General features: G+C 41.8%; 1 protein-coding gene across 2 annotated transcripts in view; it reads left to right on the top strand.

Annotated features, from left to right (window-relative positions):
- Positions 1-13,318, top strand: part of CDYL (chromodomain Y like) — a 91,329-nt gene that overhangs the window by 61,964 nt on the left and 16,047 nt on the right. The gene's annotated exons all lie outside the window — the stretch shown is intronic.

The raw sequence follows: 13,318 nt of genomic DNA, 5'->3' as shown, positions 1-13,318 counted from the left end.
CTACAACGTACTGGGCACTGCAGTGGCAGTTTGCAATTTTTGCTCAGCAACATTATTATTTATTTATTATTATAGCGCCATTTATTCCATAGCGCTTTACATGTGAGGAGGGGTATACATAATGAAAGGCAAGTACAATAATCTTAATACAAGTCACGACTGGTACATAAGAAGAGAGGACCCTGCCCGCGAGGGCTCACAATCTACAAGGGATGGGTGAGAATACAGTAGGTGAGGATAGAGCTTGTTGTGCAGTGGTTTGGTCGATTGGTGGTTACTGCAGGTTGTAGGCTTGTCGAAAGAAGTAGGTCTTCGTGTTCTTTTTGAAGGTTTCCACGGTAGGTGTGAGTCTGATGTGTTGTGGTAGAGAGTTCCAGAGTATGGGGGATGCGAGAGGGAGAAATCTTGTATGCGATTGTGGGAAGAGGAGATAAGAGGAGAGTATAGAAGGAGATCTTGTGATCAGAGGTTACGTGCAGGTAAGTACCGGGAAACGAGGTCACAGATGTATGGAGGAGACAGGTTGTGGATGACTTTGTATGTCATGGCTAGGGTTTTGAACTGGAGTCGTTGGGTAATGGGGAGCCAGTGCAGGGATTGACAGAGGGGAGAGGCTAGGGAATAGCGAGGGGACAGGTGGATTAGTCGGGCAGCAGAGTTTAGAATAGATTGGAGGGGTGCGAGAGTGTTAGAGGGGAGGCCACAGAGCAGGAGGTTGCAGTAGTCAAGGCGGGAGATGAGTGCATGGATCCGGGAAATATTTTTGAGTTGGAGTCTGCAGGAAGTGGAAAGGGCTTGGCTATGTGGTTTGAAGGAGAGATCAGTGTCGAGGATTACCCCTAGGCAGCGAGCTTGTGGGACTGGGGAGAGTGGGCAGCCCTTTACTTTAATGGATAGGTCTGTTGGGGGAGTCAAGTGAGATGGGGGAATGAGGAATTCTGTTTTGTCCATATTAAGTTTTAGAAATCTAGCGGAGAAGAAGGATAAAATGGCAGTCAGACATTGTGGTATTCTGGTTAGTAGGGTGATGATATCTGGTCCAGAGATGTAGATCTGTGTCGTCGGCATAGAGATGATACTGAAAACCATGGGACTCCCAAAGGCCAAAGGTATAGATGGAGAAGAGTAGAGGCCCTAGGACTGAACCTTGCGGGACTCCGACAGACAGGGGGCTAGGTGAAGAGGTGGTGTGGGAGACGCTGAATGTCAGATCTGTTAGGTATGACAAAATCCTAGATAGGGCCAAGTCAGTGATGCCAAAACATGAGAGGGTCTGTAATAGTAGGCAATGGTCCCCTGTGTCAAAGGCAGAGGACAGGTCTAGGAGGTGGAGGACAGAGGAGTGCCGCTTAGCTTTGGCAGGTAATAGGTCATTGATGAGTTTAGGGCAGTTTCAGTGGAGTGATGTGGCCGGAAGCCAGATTGAAAGCAGTCAAAGAGGGAGCAGTAAGAGAGGTGGGAAGACAGTTCAAGATGGACATGTTGTTACAGTAGTATTGAGGCATGGGGGAGAAGTGATATGGGGCGATAACTAGATGCAGAGGATGAGTCAAGAGAGGGCTTTTTGAGGATAGGGTCAAGTGCACAGGTGGTGAGTTGTGATCTTGAGAGTAGAGTGGAGAGTCGATCTTCTGTAATGGTGGAGAAGTTTGTTTTGGAGGAGGAGGGCTGGGCAGTTAGGAGGAAGGGCTCCGGTGGTTGTGGGCCAAAATTGTCTCTGATGTTCTCAAGCTTCTGCTTGAAAAATGAGGCAAAGTCTTCCGCCGAGATGAGTGGAGAGGGAGGGAGTGCTGGGGGACGGAGGAGAGAATTGAAATTGTTGAATAATTGTTTAGGTTTGTGAGACAGGGAGGATATGAGAGATGAGAAGTAGGTTTGTTTTGTTGCAGGGAGTGTGGCCTTGAAAGTAGTGAGGAACATCCACTGCTGCTTGTTTCTGGAAAATATCCATGGAGTCAAAATCATCATTACACCTGTAGATAAACTCCTAAAGGGGTATACATTTTAAAATGGGATCCCTTAAGGGGGATTCTGCTCTTCCAGCACTAAGAGGCTCTGTATTTGATGTCTGTCAACTATTCTAGCAAAATCTGCACTCTAGGAGCCAAATAGCTCTCTGTCCCTCCCGAATCTAGCTGTGTGGCTAAGTAGTACTGTACAGCTACATATGGGGTATTTCCACATTTTTCAAAAATTGTATGACAAATTTTGGTGCCACTTCTTGTGTGAAAATGTAAAATCTGAGGCTAAAACTAAATTTTGGTGCTAAAAATGTAATTTATTTCCTCACTGCCCAATGGTATAATATTCTATGACACACCCATGGTGTCAATATGATCACTACACCCCTAGAGTAGTTCATTGAGAGGTGTAGTTTGTAAAATGGGGTCACTTATGGGGGATTCTGCTGTCCTGGCACCTCAAGGGCTCTACCAATGTGACATGACACCCTCAAACCAGTCCAGCAAAATCTTTCACATTACTGCTGACCTTTGCACTGTGCCTCACAAGTAGTTTTCGACCACATATGGGGTATTAGTGTACTCAGGAGAAATTACACTATTTTCTCCTGTTACCCTTGTGAAAATAAAAAAAAAATGAGGCTAAAAGAACAGTTTGATGGAAACAAATGTGAATTTTTATTTTTATTTTTAATGGCTCAACGTTATAAACTTCTGGGAAGCAACTGCGGGTTCAAGGTGCTCACTGGTCACCACACATCTAGATAAATTCCTTGAGGGGTCTTGTTTCCTAAGTGGGAGTTTTCCACTGTTTAAGCACATCAGGTGCTCTCCAAATTCAACATGACACTTGCAGAGCATTCCATCAAAATATGTATTCTAAAATGTAACTTCTTCCTATCTGAGCCCTGCCGTGCACCCAAACAGTAGTTTTTCCCAACATATGGGGTATCTGCATACTCAGGAGAAATTGCACAATACATTTTGGAGTCAATATTCTTATTTTAACCTTGTGAAAATAAAAAAAATTGGCTAAAAGAATTTTTTTTTGGGGGGGGGGGAGAATGTAATTTTTCTTACCATTTTAAAAATAAAAAAAAATTGAGTCTAAAGTTGCATTTTTGTAAAAAAAAAAAGTTAAATGTTAATTTTTTCATTCCACTTTCCATTAAATTCTGAAAAGCACCTGAAGGGTTAATAAACTTCTTGAATGTGGTTTTGAACACCTTTTTAGAATGGTGTCACTTTTGGTTATTTTCTATCTATAGTCCCCTCAAAGTCACTTCAAATGTGATGGGTTCCCTAAAAAAATTATTTTGTTGGAAAAATGAGAAGTCGCTGGTCAACTTTTAACCTTTATAACTTAATTTTAAAAAAAAATGTTTCAAAAATTGTGCTGATGTAGATATGTGGGAAATGTTATTTATTACCGTAACTATTTTGTGTGACATAGCTATAATTTAACCCCTTCAAGTCGCGGCCCTTTTTCGTTTTTGCGTTTTCATTTTTCACTTCCCTCCTTCCCAGAGCCATAACTTTTTTTATTTTTCTGTCAATATGGTCATGTGAGGGCTTATTTTTTGCGGGACGAGTTGTACTATTGAACGACACCTTTGGTTTTACCATGTCTTTTACTAGAAAACGGGAAAAAAATTCCAAGTGCGATGAAATTGCAAAAAAAAAGTACAATCCCACACTTATTTTTTGCTTGGCTTTTTTGCTAGGTTCATTAAATGCTAAAACTAACCTGCCATTGTGATTCTCTAGGTCATTACGAGTTCCTAGACATCTAACATGTCTAGGTTATTTTTTATCCAAGTGGTGAAAAAAAATTCAAAACTTTGCTTAAAAAAAAAAGTGCCATTTTCCGATACCTGGAGCGTCTCCATTTTTCGTGATCTGGGGTCGTGTGAGGGCTTATTTTTTGCGTGCCGAGCTGACGTTTTTAATTATACCATTTCGGTGCAGATACGTTCTTTTGATCGCCCATTATTGCATTTTAATGCAATATCACGGCGACCAAAAAAACGTAATTCTGGCGTTTCGGATTTTTTTCTCGCTACGCTGTTTAGCGATCAGGTTAATGCTTTTTTTATTGATAGATTGGGCGATTCTGAACGCGGCGATACCAAATACGTGTACTTTTTTTTATTGTTTTATTTAGGATGGGGAGAAAGGGGGGTGATTTAAACTTTTATATTTTTTATATTTTTTTCATATTTTTAAAAACATTTTTTTTTACTTGTGCCATGCTTCAATAGCCTCCATGGGAGGCTAGAACTTGGCATAGCCTGATCGGCTCTGCTACATAGCAGCGATCATCAGATCGCTGCTATGTAGCTGAAATGCAGGTGTGCTGTAAGCGCCGACCACAGGGGGGCGTTCACAGCAGGCCGGCATCAGTAACCATAGAGGTCTCAAGGACTTCTATGGTTACCTTCCTGATGCATCGCCGACCCCCGATCCTGTGACGGGGGTCGGCGATGACATCATTTCCGGCCGCCCGGCCGGAAGCGCCGGTTAAATGCCGCTGTCTGCGTTTGACAGCGGCATTTAACAGGTTAATAGCGGCGGGTGAATAGCGATTTCACCCGCCGCTATTGCGCGCACATGTCAGCTGTACAAAACAGCTGACATGTTGCGACTTTGATGTGGGCTCACCGCCGGAGCCCACATCAAAGGGGGTGACACGGCATGCGCCGTACTAGTACGGCGCATGTCATGAAGGGCTTAAGGGCATAAAAATTAAAAGTTTGAAAATTGCTAAACTTTCACCAAATTTCTGATATTTTCACAAATAAATGCAAATCATATCGAACAAAGTTTACTACTATCAAGAAGTAAAATATGTCAAAAGAAAACAATATCAGAATCAGTGGTATCCGTTGAAGCGTTCCATAGTTATTACCACACAAAGTGACACTGGTCAAAATTGTAAAATTTGGCCTGGTCAGGAAGGTGAAAACGTTCTTCGGGGTTAAGCTTAGTTAAAAACCTGAGATTGCAAATAGTTTACTTTGAAACTACCTAGAGCAAATAAGTAAGGGTATAGCAAGTAGCCAGGAACGGTTTAACCAGATGCTATTGTGACGTTAATATCCCCAGTTAAATCCCTCAACATAAAAGTCCTGCCTGGCTGCTGAGGTTGGCACCCTGTTAAACAACACTCGCAGAGAAAAAGAAATGTATATAAACTTGGGGGTATACTTGACAAAAAGTTCACAGAAAAAGCCCAATCTTGAATAATTAAAATCTTAACTTTTATTAATTAACTTTTTTTTAAAACCTCAAATAGTGCACTACAAAAACCATCACCACAACAACCGCAATCAATAGGAAAGGCCCGGGTGGTGCCTAACCCTGCACTGTACTACATGCACCCTACCTATCAGCGGAGGTTGGCACCCTACCTCCTGCGCAAATGGCGCCCCCGCCCACGTCGACTCACCCTGCTACCCCTATTAGGCCCTACCAGGGCGGGATAGATATTCATATATACACAACGTGCTATCTCTTTGTAATTTAGGGATTATCTTACAAGGACATAATGGCACTATTATTTTTCTCCTTCCTAAGTACAACAGATCAGTGGTGTCCAAATATGAATGATCAACCCATTAAACTGGGGAGAAAAAAGTAATATAAAAAGTGATTCTAAAAATCTTCATCTACTTGCATGTTAAAGTAGCAAGAACTAGTTTAGGTAGAAACTTTGATTTAAATCACTGATTTAAATCAAGCCTTACTGACTAGTGATTTAAATCGTGATTTAAATCAGTTAGATTTAAATCAAATCCACCCTGATACATGGGTTATCTTAGTGTACCAGTCATTCATAACTCATATACACAAAAAAAAAAGACAGAGTACCAATTTCATCCGGAAATCATGGACTGTCTGGCAGATGGCTAATAAACTTATTCAGAGTGGATAATACCAATATCTTTATCAAATATATATGTACCCACAACGACAACCCTAGGAACATCTCAGAATATTCCCTTAACAAAATTCACTAATAGGCATGTCCTTTAAACAACTCACTCGACGCGTTTCCCCTCCACAAGTATATGAGGTTCATCAGGAGTAAAAACATGTATATGCCACAGGACTACTTCGCTTATCCATAGATGACCGGTTTCACATAATCTAATCCTCAGCACTTCAGGGCCAATCCCCTCTCGGTATAATGCCTTGGAGTAAGTGCCCAAGTACACACGTTATATAGCCTAATCATTATCAACATTGCCAGATCACCTGCTTACTTGGCGTGCGTGTCAGCGCCCCATATCCGGTTTCCATCCTGCGTTCCACACGCCCAGTATTTTTCTGTGAGTAATACTTCCTTGTGCGCATATGTGGGTGACTGCACAAGCACAGACTCTCTTGCATCTCACCTATGCGTCTCAGCCATTGCGCCTGCGCCGCGTCTAAAGATTACACAAGCCTTGTGAATTGTACTTCCTGCCACCCTCGTATGCTTGCGCAGCTGTGCAGAGGTATGTTCCATTACATGCTGATATTCCAGAAGTAATACTTCCCACGGCTCCTATGCACATGCGTGAACGGCTGCAACGGCGCAAATTCTCTTGCGTCTCACTTATGTGTATCAGCCATTGCGCATGCGCTACGCACGGAGATTACACCAATTTTGTGAATTACACTTTCTCTTGCGCCATGTATACATGTATACAGGCATGGTTGGCTGCGCATGCGTGGAAACTCATGCAATATGATTACAGGTTTCTCTGCTGCGCCTGCGCCATTCGGATCGTTACCTAGTTTTACCTAGTTTTAACTATCGGCCTGATTAGTTGCACAAACATAAATTATATATCACCTTCATTGCACCTACGCTGCCGCCTGAAAATCATACAAGTGTACTAACATATGCGCAGGTATGGTGATCTGCGCTTGCGTGGATAATCCTGCAGACCAATTATGCCAAGCGGATAGTCATTCTATTCATCAAGACCAGCGCAATTGAACTACGTTTATGAAAATTGTGCATACCATCTATTACGCCTGTGTCAATAAAATCACAATCCTATTCACCAAATTGGTGCTGAAAAAATAGCGCCTTCATTATATTATCGATGGTCTAGGATATCATATATGATTTTTGACAACACATTAATTTGTATGATGACAACATCTTGATCGGCGCTCACAATAATAGTATAAATAGTGCAGCAAAGATTAATTTTAGGCTATATACGTATGTGATTGCCATGGTGACCCGATCCATCATGACGAAATCCGTGTAACCAGAGCTAGTAAAGTTGCTAGATCATGCTCAGAGCATGATTAGCAACTTTATCTGTCAGTGCAGAGCTGACAATTTGCATAGCATAGGGATGCTGCTGCATCTCCATGCTGTACAAGCAATCAGCCTGCAAAAAATGATATATTCCATAGTGGGACAACGTATACAAAAAACTTTTAAATTATTGTAAAAACAGTAAAAAAAAATACATAAAAAAAAATCTAAATATATTGTACCTCTAAATAAATACAGCTCTGGCAAAAATTTAAAAAACACCACATCAAAACCCTGTCATGTGCAGCCCAATCTCCAGACCTGAACCCCATTGAATACCTCTGGAATGTAATCAAGAGGATGATTGATAGTCACAAGCCATCAAACAAAGAAGAACTGCTTAAATTTTTGCACCAGATGCAGTGTGAAAGACTGGTGGGAAAGCATGCCAATATGCATGAAAGCTGTGATTAAAATTCATGGTTATTCCACAAAATATTGATTTCTTAACTCTTCCTGAGTTAAAACATTAGTATTGTTTGTTCTAAATAATTATAAACTTATTTTATATGCAGTTTTTTGAGGTCTGAAAGTCCTGTTTTTTTTTTATATATATATTTTAACCATTTTTCTTTGACAGAAAAAAAATACAAAATGTATTGCTTGGAAATTCAGAGACTTGTTGTCAGTTTATAGGCTAACAGAACAATTTAAATTTTGCTCAAAAATATACCTATAAAGAGAAAACTGAACATTTTGCAGTGGTCTCTTTAGGTTTTGCCAGAGCTGTATAAAAGTTCATTTCGAAGTAAGGAATTTTTCCGCAGGAGGCTCCCAAGAGAGTAAAATAGATGTGAAGAGGGAAACAAGAAAGGTAGAGGTTTTATCTTTGGGAGATCCTCTCATGATAGGAAAACCTCCTAGTGACGGTCCTTCCCAGATGGGGGGCAGACTATTCCTCTTTTTTCCGGCCTCGGGAAAAAATGCCCAGCAGTCCCTGGATACTAAGCCTAATCAAGTCAGGCCTAAGGGTAGACTTTCATTTGCATTACTGAACTTTGTAGTAACTCTTCTATGGTCCTCTACGGAGGAACAACAGGCCTTGGAAAACAAGGTGTTCCATCTAGTGGACAAAGCTGTGCTCTAGGAGGTCCCTCCTCGGGAAAGGACGGAAGGATTTTACTCCCCATTGTTTCTGGTGAATAATGTAAACTTGAAACAACTGAACAAGTATGTAAGGATTCAGACTTTCAAGATGGAGTCACTAAAATCAGCCATCAGAATATTGTTTCCCGATTGCTTTAGGACAGTCATGGACCTGAGAGATGCATATTATCACATCCCTATAGGGGGAGAAATAAAATTCTTTTAATACAAAGCCCTTCCATTTGGCTTGTTGGTGGCCCCTCATGTATTTACCAAGCTCGTGGCGGAAGCAGTGGCGCACCTGAGGGAACAGGACATCTTGATCATCCCTTATTTGGATGACTTGGTGATGGGCAACTCAGTCCAACATAGCGGAGTGCAACTTGAGAGAGTAATGACCTCTTTAGTGAACCTGAGTTGGCTATTGAATCTATAAAAATCAAAGATCGAGCCAAAGATGCTACAGGAGTTTTTGGGGCTTACCTTAGACTACCAGAAGCAAGAGTGTCTCCATCCAGAGGACAAAAGGGAAACGATTGCGGGTCAGGCATTGAGGGTATCACAACACCAATCCATGACTTTGAGAAAGGCCATGTCCCTGTTAGGTTCCCTAACCTCCTATTTGCCAGCAGTTCAGTGTGCCCAAATACACACCAGGGAGCTTCAGTGGGACATTTTAAAAAATCAGGTCTCCCTAAAAGGTCAATTAAAAGCTCGTATGGCAGTCTTCAAAACTATTAGTTCCCTGGATTGTTGGAAAGAAATGGGCAATCTGACCAAAGTGTTCCTTGGGTGACCACAGTGTCTCGAGTAGTCACCACAGTTGCAAGCCCCACGGGGTGGGGACCTCATCTGGACAACAGGGTTACTCAGGGGGTCTGGACGGGTCAGCAGATGTCTTTCCTCGAACCAGAAGAAGGAACTATTAGCAGTCAGTCATGCCCTGATAGAATTCTTAGATGAGCTTCAGGGTCAATATGTATGAGTATTTTTGGACAACCAGGTAGTGGTAGCCTATCCGAACCATCAAGGAGGAAACAGGTCACAAGCCTTGATGGACATAACCCAGATATTCCGGTTGGCGGAAAGCAATCTCCTCTCCCTGATAGCACTCCATATTCGGGGGATAGAAAACCACAAGGCAGATATTCTGAATCGCACTTAGTTGAAACAGGGTGATTGGGGTACTAGAAGAGTCCATTTTCAACCAGATTGTGGAAATATGGTGTCTCCTGGTCGTAGATCTCTTTGCCAGTATCAATAACAGGAAGGTAGACTCATTTTGCTCCATAAATCCCAGAGGGAACCCTCAGGTTCTAGATGCCTTTATGATTCCGTTGAATCAGAGCCTGGCCTATGCCTTCAACCTGGTTATCCTGAACCCAGCGGTTCTAAGGAAGGTCAGAGAAGACAGGGTAAGACTAATGATGATAGCCCCTTTCTGACCAAGAAGAATTTGGTTCTCCTGGCTGAGGATGATGTCCATCGCCTACCCTTGGGTACTACTAGAAGTTCCAGACCTTTTCTCACAATGACCAGTATATCATCCTAAGGCAGCAAATTTAAACTTAACAGTGTGGAACTTTAAAGGGTGCTTTTGATTGACAGGGTTTTCCCCAAACTTGGTATCCACCCTACTTCAGAGTAGGAAAATTGTCACTACCAAAGCCTACGGTAAAACTTTGAAAAAATTCCTATCTACCTTGGGGGTCAGAGGCAAGGATGAGGTTCCAATTATGGCCATCCTGGAGTTTTTACAAAAGGGGTTAGAGCAGGGCCTTGCTACTAGCATCTTAAAGGTTCAGATGGCTGCTTTGGGGGCACTGTATAATCATGATATAGCGGGCAGTCCTTGGACATCAAGATTAATTACAGCCTCTGCAAGATCTAATGCCATAAATTGCCACCATTGAATTTAAATATGGTCTTATCAACCCTAACGGGTCCCCCCTTTGAACTCTTAAATTCTGCCTCGCTCAAGATTCTTTCCATCAAAACGGTCCTTCTTAGTGGCTCTGACATCAGTCCATAGGGTGAGCAACATTCAGGCCCTATCTGCAGGCCCTCCCTTCACTAAAATCCTAGAGGACAAAGTTATTGTAAAACCCGACCCTGCTTACTTGCCCAAGGTAGCATCTCGGTTCTATATGTCCCAAGAGGTAGTCCTTCCTTCCTTTTGCTCCAACCACATATGCAAGAGAAGAGACTTTCCATTCATTAGACATAAAAAAGTATTTGGTTCAGTACCCAACGTCCACCCAGGGGTAACATACATAGTAACATAGTAACATAGTTAGTAAGGCCGAAAAAAGACATTTGTCCATCCAGTTCAGCCTATATTCCATCATAATAAATACCCAGATCTACGTCCTTCTACAGAACCTAATAATTGTATGATACAATATTGTTCTGCTCCAGGAAGACATCCAGGCCTCTCTTGAACCCCTCGACTGAGTTCGCCATCACCACCTCCTCAGGCAAGCAATTCCAGATTCTCACTGCCCTAACAGTAAAGAATCCTCTTCTATGTTGGTGGAAAAACCTTCTCTCCTCCAGACGCAAAGAATGCCCCCTTGTGCCCGTCACCTTCCTTGGTATAAACAGATCCTCAGCGAGATATTTGTATTGTCCCCTTATATACTTATACATGGTTATTAGATCGCCCCTCAGTCGTCTTTTTTCTAGACTAAATAATCCTAATTTCGCTAATCTATCTGGGTATTGTAGTTCTCCCATCCCCTTTATTTTGTTGCCCTCCTTTGTACTCTCTCTAGTTCCATTATATCCTTCCTGAGCACCGGTGCCCAAAACTGGACACAGTACTCCATGTGCGGTCTAACTAGGGATTTGTACAGAGGCAGTATAATGCTCTCATCATGTGTATCCAGACCTCTTTTAATGCACCCCATGATCCTGTTTGCCTTGGCAGCTGCTGCCTGGCACTGGCTGCTCCAGGTAAGTTTATCATTAACTAGGATCCCCAAGTCCTTCTCCCTGTCAGATTTACCCAGTGGTTTCCCGTTCAGTGTGTAATGGTGATATTGATTCCCTCTTCCCATGTGTATAACCTTACATTTATCATTGTTAAACCTCATCTGCCACCTTTCAGCCCAAGTTTCCAACTTATCCAGATCCATCTGTAGCAGAATACTATCTTCTCTTGTATTAACTGCTTTACATAGCTTTGTATCATCTGCAAATATCGATATTTTACTGTGTAAACCTTCTACCAGATCATTAATGAATATGTTGAAGAGAACAGGTCCCAATACTGACCCCTGCGGTACCCCACTGGTCACAGCGACCCAGTTAGAGACTATACCATTTATAACCACCCTCTGCTTTCTATCACTAAGCCAGTTACTAACCCATTTACACACATTTTCCCCCAGACCAAGCATTCTCATTTTGTGTACCAACCTCTTGTGCGGCACGGTATCAAACGCTTTGGAAAAATCGAGATATACCACGTCCAATGACTCACCGTGGTCCAGTCTATAGCTTACCTCTTCATAAAAACTGATTAGATTGGTTTGACAGGAGCGATTTCTCATAAACCCATGCTGATATGGAGTTAAACAGTTATTCTCATTGAGATAATCCAGAATAACATCCCTCAGAAACCCTTCAAATATTTTACCAACAATAGAGGTTAGACTTACTGGCCTATAATTTCCAGGTTCACTTTTAGAGCCCTTTTTGAATATTGGCACCACATTTGCTATGCGCCAGTCCTGCGGAACAGACCCTGTCGCTATAGAGTCACTAAAAATAAGAAATAATGGTTTATCTATTACATTACTTAGTTCTCTTAGTACTCGTGGGTGTATGCCATCCGGACCCGGAGATTTATCTATTTTAATCTTATTTAGCCGGTTTCGCACCTCTTCTTGGGTTAGATTGGTGACCCTTAATATAGGGTTTTCATTGTTTCTTGGGATTTCACCTAGCATTTCATTTTCCACCGTGAATACCGTGGAGAAGAAGGTGTTTAATATGTTAGCTTTTTCCTCGTCATCTACAACCATTCTTTCCTCACTATTTTTTAAGGGGCCTACATTTTCAGTTTTTATTCTTTTACTATTGATATAGTTGAAGAACAGTTTGGGATTAGTTTTACTCTCCTTAGCAATGTGCTTCTCTGTTTCCTTTTTGGCAGCTTTAATTAGTTTTTTAGATAAAGTATTTTTCTCCCTATAGTTTTTTAGAGCTTCAATGGTGCCATCCTGCTTTAGTAGTGCAAATGCTTTCTTTTTACTGTTAATTGCCTGTCTTACTTCTTTGTTTAGCCACATTGGGTTTTTCCTATTTCTAGTCCTTTTATTCCCACAAGGTATAAACCGCTTACACTGCCTATTTAGGATGTTCTTAAACATTTCCCATTTATTATCTGTATTCTCATTTCTGAGGATATTGTCCCAGTCTACCAGATTAAGGGCATCTCTAAGCTGGTCAAACTTTGCCTTCCTAAAGTTCAATGTTTTTGTGACTCCCTGACAAGTCCCCCTAGTGAAAGACAGGTGAAACTGCACAATATTGTGGTCGCTATTTCCTAAATGCCCAACCACCTGCAGATTTGTTATTCTGTCAGGTCTATTAGATAGTATTAGGTCTAAAAGTGCTGCTCCTCTGGTTGGATTCTGCACCAATTGTGAAAGATAATTTTTCTTGGTTATTAGCAGAAACCTGTTGCCTTTATGGGTTTCACAGGTTTCTGTTTCCCAGTTAATATCCGGGTAGTTAAAGTCCCCCATAACCAGGACCTCATTATGGGTTGCAGCTTCATCTATCTGCTTTAGAAGTAGACTTTCCATGCTTTCTGTTATATTTGGGGGTTTGTAACAGACCCCAATGAGAATTTTGTTACCATTTTTCCCTCCATGAATTTCAACCCATATGGACTCGACATCCTCATTCCCTTCGCTAATATCCTCCCTTAAAGTGGGTGTAG

Source organism: Ranitomeya imitator, chromosome 6, assembly GCF_032444005.1.
Source record: "Ranitomeya imitator isolate aRanImi1 chromosome 6, aRanImi1.pri, whole genome shotgun sequence".
Lineage (NCBI taxonomy): Eukaryota > Metazoa > Chordata > Amphibia > Anura > Dendrobatidae > Ranitomeya > Ranitomeya imitator.
The sequence above is the reverse complement of the archived record's forward strand: the minus strand, read 5'-3'. Positions and strand labels throughout refer to the sequence as shown.